This window comes from Python bivittatus, unplaced genomic scaffold, assembly GCF_059951505.1.
Source record: "Python bivittatus isolate LINGU-HERP-01145 unplaced genomic scaffold, Pbiv_v1 ctg000960_np1212, whole genome shotgun sequence".
Classification (NCBI taxonomy): Eukaryota; Metazoa; Chordata; class Lepidosauria; order Squamata; family Pythonidae; genus Python; species Python bivittatus.
This window is the reverse complement of record NW_028277124.1, coordinates 8812937-8823878: the sequence shown is the minus strand read 5'-3', so window position 1 is coordinate 8823878 and position 10942 is coordinate 8812937. Positions and strand designations below refer to the sequence as shown.

General features: G+C 40.1%; 1 protein-coding gene across 2 annotated transcripts in view; it reads right to left on the bottom strand.

Moving 5' to 3' along the window:
- The window catches only part of CYSTM1 (cysteine rich transmembrane module containing 1), a 39717-nt gene extending 30107 nt beyond the window's left edge, over nt 1–9610 (bottom strand). The window contains exon 1 of one of the 2 annotated variants that reach the window (XM_088131441.1): nt 9453–9610. The gene's annotated coding sequence lies outside the window, so the exon portion shown is untranslated. Of the gene's footprint in view, nt 1–9045; nt 9179–9452 lie in introns of those variants that run through there. The other variant, XM_007434601.4, reaches the window with a different exon arrangement.
- Nucleotides 9611–10942: the final 1332 nt, after the last annotated feature.

Genomic DNA, 10942 nt, shown 5'->3' with positions numbered 1-10942 from the left:
GCTCTGCAAATTATGTCAGTTCTTTACAGATTAAGACTTCAAAGCAACTCATATTTAATTTATATCTAATTTCTTCTTCCAGTAAGTACAAATGGGAAAACCCAGAACAGCTAGAAAACAGATTTTTTTCTGGGTGGCAGTTATTTACTTATGGGCCCTAATTGTCCTTGTATGTTGAAGTTCAAACCTTTAGTATTTGGAGGGTAAATATACAAGTGAATACAACATCTATTATTTGAAACTCCAAAAACATATTTTCTAGGAATCTGTCTTCATGGATTGTCATAAGAAGAATAAAACAATTCAAGTTTACAGTATTTATTTTGCTATTCTCCTAAGAAATAATCTGAACATTTTGATGCCTGTCTACTTTGCATGGGCATTTTAATAGAACACTTTAAAGTTATTGCATAATTTTATGCATAATTAACAAGTAAATTCACCAAGTAGTGGTATTGCCAGAATATGAACTGGAATCTAAGTCATATTCCTGAACATATGATGTAACAGATTTCAGTTTTTTTCAACATGCATACAGTTTCTCAAGGAGTGTAAATTGGATTAGGCTTTAATTTGACCATTCTCAAAAACAATTTATTTCATGCCATTCCACCTAAAGCTATTTATTTACCTCACTACACTGAAACGTCATTTTCATAAACATGTGTCAGAGAGTAGCAACAATTAATTTTCTGTGCCAGTTATCTATAGGTATTTATGGTTATCAACACATATTAGCAACAAACATCCTTTTCAAAGTAGACTTCCTTAAATCATCTCATAGGAATTTCAATCACTGGTTTTAGCACTGAGGCAATATGCTTTTGTCAGTGGAACACAGCTTTGCTTGCCCTATTTGCCACAATCAGCGAGGAAAGATCTAAAGAAGTAGATCTTTGCTATGACAGAATTTTGAATACGGTGTCTCTGGATTAAATATAATTATTCATATATACCCACAACAAAGGAAATAATCTCAGTGTAAAAGCATGATAGATGTCACTGTTTATGATGGAAGACTGAGAAAAAGAATTAAGGATACAAGGCTGATGAGAGGTTCAAAGGAAAAGGAAATGTAGGTCCTACATACAAGTGTGAAGAAGAATTAATCTCCCAACAGAAAGAATAAGTGGATGTAGGTGTGGAGGCTGCTTAGAAAAAAGTGAAAAGAATTAGGTTACAGAATGTCACAGAAGTGTGTAATGTTAAGTCAATGGGGAATATGAAAAAGGATGTTTGATGTAATTATTAAGTGAAAGAAACTGTGATGGAAAAATGTATACTGTACAATAAAACCTTGATTTAATGGACAACTTGGGAAAGAGGGTATTTGTTAAAGCCAAATGTTGGAAGAATGTGAATGTACACAGCTGAAGTAATTTACACCATTGTTCATCTGCTTAATTACAAACTGACATTTTAATGTTGTTTGTATAATTACATAATTAGGCAAATTATATAAATTGCAAATTATATAACATATATTAGTTGTCTGGACATCTTGATAAAAATTTTATCTACTGCTTGGGAGTGAAGTTTGAAGTAAAATTTTTGTCTGTTGAATACAAAATCCACCCCATGCAGGTCTGAAGAATTGAGATTTTACTGTAAAATAGAATTATTGCTACAAAAAACAAAGGTGAAAGTCAGTTATTGTGTATTATGTATAGAAACAGACAGATGTAAAGAATATAGTCAAACAGAGCAAGAAAATGCTAAGATTAAAAGAGGTGGAGAAAATGCAGAGCAATTTTAGGAAAATTTTAAAAACAGGTACTAATTGAACATGGACTGAATACGAAAAAGAAGTGGCAAGTATGAAAAAAAGTGCAGTGAGATGGTTTGATCATACAGAAGAACAGATGACGGGAAAAATCACAAAGCAAATATACAAAATAAGAGTGAATAGATTGAGAGGAAGTAAAAGACTAGATAGCTATGGTTGGATGGAGCTGATGAGATTTTCAAAAAGAGAAGGTGAAAAATATAAAAACTAAAAGGCAATGTATAAAGCAATGTATGAATGTGATGGAAGCAAGGTTCATTTATAAGGATAAAAGTATGGAGAGGTATAGTAAATTGTGCTGGTATAAACCAGACTTAGCTATATTTTACCTTTTTAAAATCTCAAACCTTTAATTTCTTTAGCTTATACATATTGGCAGATGTGCAGACGTAAGACCTATGGATGTAATGCATGGCACAACTGAGTCAAGACTAAGGATTATTTACAAAACAAGTATAAAGTACTCTGTTATGTTGAATGAATGCTCTTAAGAAATCATGAGTACACAAACACTAGCCTTGCCCACTACTATTATGGTATAGTGCTACCATGATATCCATTTGGCATTTATCAAAAATAATCCTCCATGGCTACAAATAAACATGCAGTGTGCTCCTACTCACAAGAATGGACTCTAGCTCATTTGAGATAATATCATGTGTAGGAGCTCATCCTAGGACCACATGGGCTGTTAAGCGGGAAGAGGTGGGAATCCCAGGCAAGCAGGCCAGCGGGTGAGAACTACAGGCAGGTGGGGGACTGCTATGGGTGGGTGGTAGGGAGCAGGGGTGGGGCGTGGCTGCCATAGGCACATGCTAGGGAGCACAGGCAGGGCATGCCATGGGCAGGCGCTCCAGAGCGTGGGTGGGTGTGCATGTGCTGCAGTCAGATGCTCCAGAGAATGGGCAGGTGCATGGGTGCCGCGGGCAGGTGCTACAGAGCCGGGGGGGGGGCAAAAAAGCAGCAGGAGCAACTCCCGCACTGACTTTGCTTGTGGGAAGCTGGCAGGGAATGTCGGAAATCACAAGCACGTGACTGCAGCTCACTGCAACATTGTAGTTGCAAGCCAGGCACTAACTGCCCAGATCACAAGTGCATGACCGTGGGGACGCTGCCGTGGCCGGAACTCCAAGGACCAGTCATAAGTCTCCCTTGTTCAGCACCATTATAACTGAACAGTCACTGAACAAGTGGTTGTAATCCAAGGACCATCTGTAGTTAAAGAATCCATGATTTAGATGCTCAGAATAAAGTAATCAAAATCCCTCCTTATTGTTTCAAGGACCTCTTTTACAGCCTCTTTTGTGTCTTTAAAGTATCTTCATAACATCACTTCTGCCACATGCAGAATGGCGTTCACCCTAGCAAAGTTTAATTCCTTACCATCTATGCTGACAAGAGAAGGTTTAACAATATCCTCTATTTGGAGAGCTTTTGTCAGTAGCTCAGTGTTGTCAGTTGCCCACATTTTATTCTGCTGCCCCCTTTGTGACAGTTGGCATGCAATTCTCATATTCCACTTCTTACTGGCTGCACTGGTTAGCCACAAACTGAAATTGCTCACTTCCTTCTTTTAGCCTTTTCAAGATTTCCAGGAATGTTGCTAAGTTCTGTTCAATTGCTCTTGCCATTAGATGGTTTTGGACTCAGCTTTTATCTTAGGGGGTCATATGAATAATCTCAGCTGTACTAGACCATTTTCTCCCATCTTCCTTTGTTACATTGCTTCTTTTACTGTGCATTACTTTGTGTTTTTGTTTTACTTATTTTACTTATTATTACTATCTCTTTTTTTACTTTTTGGCCTTGGACTGTAACTTGCTAAAGTAAATATCCCTCTTATGTTGAATAGAGAGCATAATCAAATTTAAGTATGTTACAAGCTACTGTTCAATTAAATGCTCGGATGTGGAGCCTGCATTCACCTATAACTTGAGCTGTCAATATTTATACTGTACAGGAGGTAGACACTGAGGAAGAGACAGAATATGTTCTTTTTACTCCCTCCTTCATACATACATAAGCAGCCTACCTTTACTTAAGATCAATTAGGCAGTACTTTGGAGATTGCAACACAATCTTCAGTTGCTGTTTGACCCATTAGTGAAAATATATTTGTATGCAATGAAGGAAGATTATTTACATTAGGAAAATGGTACAGGAAGGATTAGGCCTTAACTGGCCTAGGCCAGCATTCTAGCCCGAACATCACAGCTGCATTTTAAAAGAGGATCAAAGATGGAAGTTACAGTGTAGAGACAAAATGGAATCCTGATGCCAGGAGTAAGGCACTCTATGAACAACCTACAGCTCTCTGCCCCACCTGAATTTAATTTATAAACATTATTTTAATTTAAACAAAGAAACAAAACCAGCATACTGCAAAGCATAGCATCTGACTCTAGTATCATTTTTGTTTCTAAGAATGTCTTTGGGCATTACTCTTCTCAAACTGTGAAACAATGCTCAACGTTAAAAAAAACAACAAACCCTCAGCCCTCTCTCCGCTCTCGACTGTTTTAGCTCCAGTTACAGAAGACCTTCAGCGTTTTAAAATATGCCATCCAACATCCCTTGGTCTTAGAGTCTTAAAGGCACAACAATCTGTATTTAAATAATTCTTAGAGATAATTTCTTTATTTTTATAAAGAATTTTATTCAATTTTAACAGATAGAAAATACCAATCTGTTACACTAAAATAACATTAAAGGATTACAAATGCACTGCAATATAAGCATAATCAAACAACCCATTTTGACATCAACATTCTACCAGGTATCTAATACAAGCTACATAAAAGCACATGAGCTTTCCTTTCAGAGAACTGCAATGGCCTCTGTAGAGGTTCCATTTTATGTTTTTCCAATGTGATGATCTATCTTCTACAAACAATACCATATCATAAAATATTGATGTGTTGAATGCTTTTGATGTACATTCACGTAAATAAAATATTTGCATTCTTCCAAGGGTAACTTCCTTGTGCTGTACCACAAGGTTCTCATCCTTATGCTTTAATTCTTTTATAATTTGCTGTCACTTTCCAGAGATCTGTTATCTAAGAAACAGTGGTTGTTTAAGCTCTGATATCACTAACAAAATGCAACTGGGTGCCAAACCAAACAATATGAAATGTTTCAAATGAAGAGAATTTTCAGTCAGATGAAATTCTTGTATTGGTACCACTCTCCTTACACTTGGTTTTCAAGGACAAGATACAAAATATTGACAGTCTTTCGAGACCTTGGAATTTAATTCCTTTCTCCCCACTATGGAGGAAGATCTCTCACTAGCCACCCAGCTTCTAAAAATCATATTCATTTATAAAAAGATTTGAGAAAATGCATGCAGTTAGGAATACTTGTTATACAGTTACTTGTGCCATAAGCAAAATGCCATTATTTCATATTTTTGAACAGATATACATTATGGTTCCAGTTGGCCACTGCTCCCCATGGTATGGTGCAGCGTGGGAAAACATCTTTTACAGATTATTGAGAAAGGAAAAGATCACAATACTGAGCCACTGAGCAACAGCAAACTCAATAACACCTCAGTGTCTCAGACTTAAGTCCAATGAAGTACAGGTGAACTGCCAGCAAAGAAAAAAACTACAGTGATAATTTCTATATATCTGTTATATATTGTATTACATTATTACCATAGGAATTTGCTTCATTATATCCTTGCATAATATAGCATTTTCTGAATTAAGCAGTGGTTTGTTTTTGCATTATATCAATATGAATTAATGCCCTTTACCCATTCAACAGTTAGAATGTGGGAATCCAAAAAATTGAACGGTGGGTTTTATTTGGCATGCACAAATGGCTGTGTGTTTAAAATGGTTTCCTTGTGTGGTACACCACAAAAACTTTCAATAAAGATGTATAAAGAAACAGATTGGAACTGCTGACTACGCTAAGCTGGCGTTCACATTACTTGCTGCTTAATCATATGGAGAAGGAAAATGTAGCTACACTTATCATATAAAAGAACTAACAGCTGAGTTGAGACACTCATGTTCCTTACCTGAAGAATAAATCTTGAGTGCACCTAGGAAAAGGATGAAAGATTCTGCCTCCTATTTTAAGTGAACATTAATTCCCTTTGATGCCATTAGTTCCCTGGACTTGAGGAACTGTGGTTTATTCAAATGTTGGTTAAAAAAAAGAGCCATAATCTGAAATCAAATATTAGACTTGGCTGTATTTCATACCTTTTATACCTACTGGAGTCTCCCAGAGAAAGTCAGAGGCAGATGTCAGGAAACAGGATCTCAAACAGCCCTGAGTTCTGCTGGATGAGGTTCTCCCCTAACCGGCCAATAACCCTAAACCTGTGGCTCTCAACCATTTTTTTCTTTTTTGTGACCCATGGGAGCTCCCTTAAATATATGGCTAATTTTTTATGACAATTTTTCATCACCCTGAGGCAGGAAACAAAAAATCCTGTAAATCCTAATGTAAGTTTAAAACAGATTTAAAATGACCCTCCCTAAAAAACAGGAAGCCATGGCCCTGCTCATGTATGTAAATTAGCCAAGCTCTCTTTGCAGTCTCACCTCATCCAAATTAGCTCTTGCCCTGTCCCCAACCACTTAGCACTACTCTTGTCCACAAAAACATTGCCTCTACAATTTACTATTTTTCTGCAACATTTTAAAGCTGTCTAAAACCTTATTCAGACAGCCAAAATCTGTACTGTGGCCAGGTCCAAAGTTCATCTTTTTGAGAGAAGTTGTCTGGATTGTTAAAGCATCCTTATCAGAATCTGCAATCTCATATTTGTGATACGCTGGAGAGATAAAGTACTCCATGTACCTAATTACTATGCATTTTGGCCAGAAAAGACCACTGCAGAACCAATGGTCCTTCCTCCATGAACTTCTCAATATTTTCTGTCACATGCTATGAAATCCAAAGGCTGGATGTCATGAAAGAAACTACTCTGCTTCTTAATTATTTCTTAATTGTTCCTGTCCTGCCTTTCCTCTAAGGAGTTCCAAGTACCTTACACAGGATCACTCATTTTATCCTCACAACAGAAACCTCAAGCGGAAGGTGGGGGTAAGAGAAATGGATGGCCCAAAATTACTCAATAGCTGAAACTGTATCACCCCCTCATTTCCTATCCAATGATCTAACCATTACATCAACTGTGACATGGCTCAGCCATGCACCAGTTTCGCAAGACCAATGCTTTATAGCAAGTTTACAGTAAGCAAACTCTGTCTTTCCCATATTATCCCAATCAGAGAGACATAAATAATGTAACAGGTTTGGGCTCAATAGGCTGACACCAATGTTCAACTTCTTTCCCCCATATACATCCATACGGTTATAACAACTCTTTTGGTAAGATACCCCCACCCCCAATATTTATCATAAACAAAGGGTGGCAGTATTTATTTTTGTATTTACATTCTCCAAAGCCAAACTTTCCTGTCTTAAATCTTTACACCGCTACTCCTTCATTAAGCACTTTAGTGTTCCCTATGAGAAGTTGCCACAGTGAGCCACAAAGACAAAAAGATACCACTTGTATCTTCAGAATAAAATCAGGAATCATGAAGCCATACAGTATTGCTTTCATAAATAACTATCCCATTCCAGGAAGTCATCAGGACCAATGTGGGAAAATCAAATGCCTCTCCCTCTTAGTCCTTTTTGTTAACAGTTTTTTTTTTTTAACCTTTATGAACAGTGGCTTTATTTTCTTCTGTACTTTGTTTTTATATAGCTATATATTCTTCTATTTTATACTATTTTATCCACTGTTCAACTTATGGCTTTTATCCAGTGTCTTATTTATAGTAATGATGCTTATCTTTACATGTAATTCAATTATTTTACTCTGATGGTTTATTGAACTGAAAACATACTTTGGCAATAAATGCAGATGTGAGGCATTGAAATGAATAGGAGTAGCATAAAAATGAGGAAGATGAAAAGGAAACTAAATAGTTGTGACAGACCATAATGGAGCCTAGAATGAAGTTAAACAATTCTCTTGAACTGTAGTAAAAACTTAGACCAGCCTGTTGTAAGTCTCCAACTGAATTAAGAAAGAAACAACCAGACCCAGCATATATGATTCACACAGTAACAGCAATTAATGAGCACATCTACTATATTTAACAAATGAGGATCTTATGCTTGACCCAAAACCAGTTTAGATAATTTGTTTGTGAAGCAATGTAGGTGAAAGGTAGACAGATATTCATTTCAATCTTAAAGAAAATGAGGAAGAGAACCCTGGCCAGGAAACACGTTCAAAAGGAGTTCAGGAAGTAATCTTGCCCAAGAGTTCAGTCCCAAGTATAGGAAAGCATCAGAAAAGAAAAACAAACGGAACAGTCATTTTACTTCTTATTCAAAGGGGAGGAAAAGAGAGTCACTAGATGAGGAATGGAGACAGAAGATACACAAAGAGATAAAATTACTAGTGCTGAGGTGCATTCTGTAGGTCAGTCTTCTCCAAGGCTGTTATTAGGAAAGGCTATGGGGTAATATAGGCTTGCCAATCAAATAAGATCAGCATTGGCATGGGCATTATGATGGATTTTACCCATACCTTTTGAACAATTTCAACAATAAAAGATATATCTCAGGCTTGTTCTGATTGCTAGATACTAATATAATGCAAACATGGGTGTGTGGAAATGTTATTTTTATCCCTCTTAAAGAACTTTTGGCACTTTTTAACCACTGATTCTCCCCTTTGATTTTTATTTTCATGGCAACCCAGAGAAATAATTTAAGCAGAGACAGCTTGACTGGGCCGCAGCCAGAGCGAGCTTTACTACATTGAGTACAGCATAGAGCTAGTTATTTTGCCTCCTCTACCATCCTTCTCAAAGGAAAAAAAAAAAAAAAGAGTTGCCCTGCCCCACCCAGCCACCCACCCAGGAACTCCTATTGTACCTCTTACTGCCAGTTAGATTCAACCTTTGCCCAGACACCCTCTTTCTCTTCCTCCTGCCCTCCAAACGAAGAGGTTTGGGTAAAGCAGCTAAGTCGCCAGGCCAAGAATATTAAAAGCAGCCCCTTCCAGCCCTGCTAGATGGTTCTTCCTAGAAATGCGGGAAGAGCAAATGGTCTCATCAGCTCCAGGGGGAGGGGAACCGCGCTGAATCAGTTCTAGAGGAACAGCCACCTCATCCTGTCGCTGCAAAGACAAGGAGTCTTGGGGCGCCTGAAGGATTAACAGATTCGTGGCGTCCGTCTTCAGAGACGGGCACACCTCAGTTACGCACCTGGCGGAGTAGCTGCGGACACCCCAAAGGCGTTCGCCTTTCCCCTCCTTCTCCACGACTTCCTCAGCCTCGTGATATGACTGTGAGCGGAGCACGCCCCCGCCTGCCTCCCTAAGCCTAATCCTGCGTTCCAGGAAAGGGGAGGCAACTGGGCACGAAGAACAAGAGAGGCAGCCCCCGGGAGGGAGGCCAGCAGCCGGTGCGGCCGCAGCGCCCGGAGCCTCCGAGTGGCCTTCCCGCTCAGGATGTCGGCCCGAACCCGGTTTCCTTCGCCCCGCCGACTTAAGGCAGGCTACGCTCGATAGGCGCGTACCCCCACACCCTGGGCTTCCCGGGGGTCTTCCCCGCTGGCGATGCCGAAGCGCCGGTCCCAGCCCTCGCGTCGCCCCAGCGGCAGCCGTGCCTACCTGGCTCACGAAGGCTCGCCGCTGCCGTCCGCTCTCCCCGCTCCCGCCTTCTGCCGCGTTTCCACGATACACCCGCAGAGTGCGCACGGCCGTGACGTCACCCCCGGCGCTGTTGTCGCCGGGCGGTCAGCGGGGGAGGGCGCTGCCGCTGACCCTTCTTCCCACCAGAGGCTGCGCCGAGGCGTCGCGAGGGATCTGGGCGCCCTCTTATTGAAGGGTCCTCCTCCTATCGGTCCTAATGCCCAGCCTTTTGGATCCCACGGCGACAAGAAGGAACGGGAGCGGGCAGGCAGGTCACGCAGGCAGGAGCCACCCCCTCTCCCGGTCCTTTTAGCTTTCTGGCTGGTTCTTTTTATTAGGCTTGTTTATTTATTTCATTTATCACATTTATATCCCGCCGCAATCACGAGCGGGCTCTCGGCGGCTCCCGGTAGGAGAAAAGAGTAAATAAAAATAAAAAACCGCAATAACCTACAACCCAAATTACAGAACTATCCCAGACAGCATCTGGCGTCAGCCCGCAAGCTTCTTCCGGAAAAGCTCCGTTTTCAGTAGCTTCCGGAAGGCGAGTTGGGGTGAAATACTGAGGGGCTGCTGACTTCTTGCAGCCGCTTCGCTTTTACCGTGCTGCTAGAACAGAGAAGAAGGGCATCCCATCTTACTCTGGAACGTCTTGGACCTCTTAGCCTTATGTTCAGCAAATTCTTAAGGAGATTTGCATCTCTGTGGCTAAGATGGTAATTAGGGATCTGGGATTTTTTGAAGGGTAATACAGTACTGTATATACCTGCATCTTTTCCTATGCAGGATCAGAAAGTCGGTGCAGGAAGGAAACTTTTTCCACGCTACGAACTAAAAGGTTATTACCATTTAATAGCTGACAGTCTTCCTGTCACACTCTTGATAAGGTACAGCACGTGAGGTTCTTTGAATGCTGTAAAAGTACTGGATTTTGCACTCTGTTTTTCACTGGTTTGAGCTGAGGAAAGAGCAAATAGCCGCAAGATGCCAGCGAAGGTCTCGTGGTTCCAACCAGTAGTCCAGTGACCCCTGGTGGTTTGCGAGGATAATGAATTTGGGGTCCAGTGGTGTCCCGGGGGCTGTGTTAGCATTCCTTGGCTTAGGTCTTTAAAATGTTTAGATGACAACATCCGACAGAATGTAAAAATGTGGGAACGGGTGGTTAAGATCTGGCCAAGAAAACAGAAAGCTGTAAGATTCATACCTAGGCCCAGATCATGTCACACATTTAAGGTTCATATTCAGTAGTGGGATAAATCCTCAACAGATTTTAAAAAATAACACTAAATTTTTGGAAAAGCAGCTGGCTTAACAGGAACCATTGCCTTGTTGGATGCTAGTGCTTCTAAAGTGAAAACAGTTTGGCTGTTGTGATGGTTAGAATCAATTTAATATTTTCTTTGCTCTCTGACTTCCTAAACCTGATATTCATAATTTTGGAAACAATCTCTAATTGTTTTATACAGTTT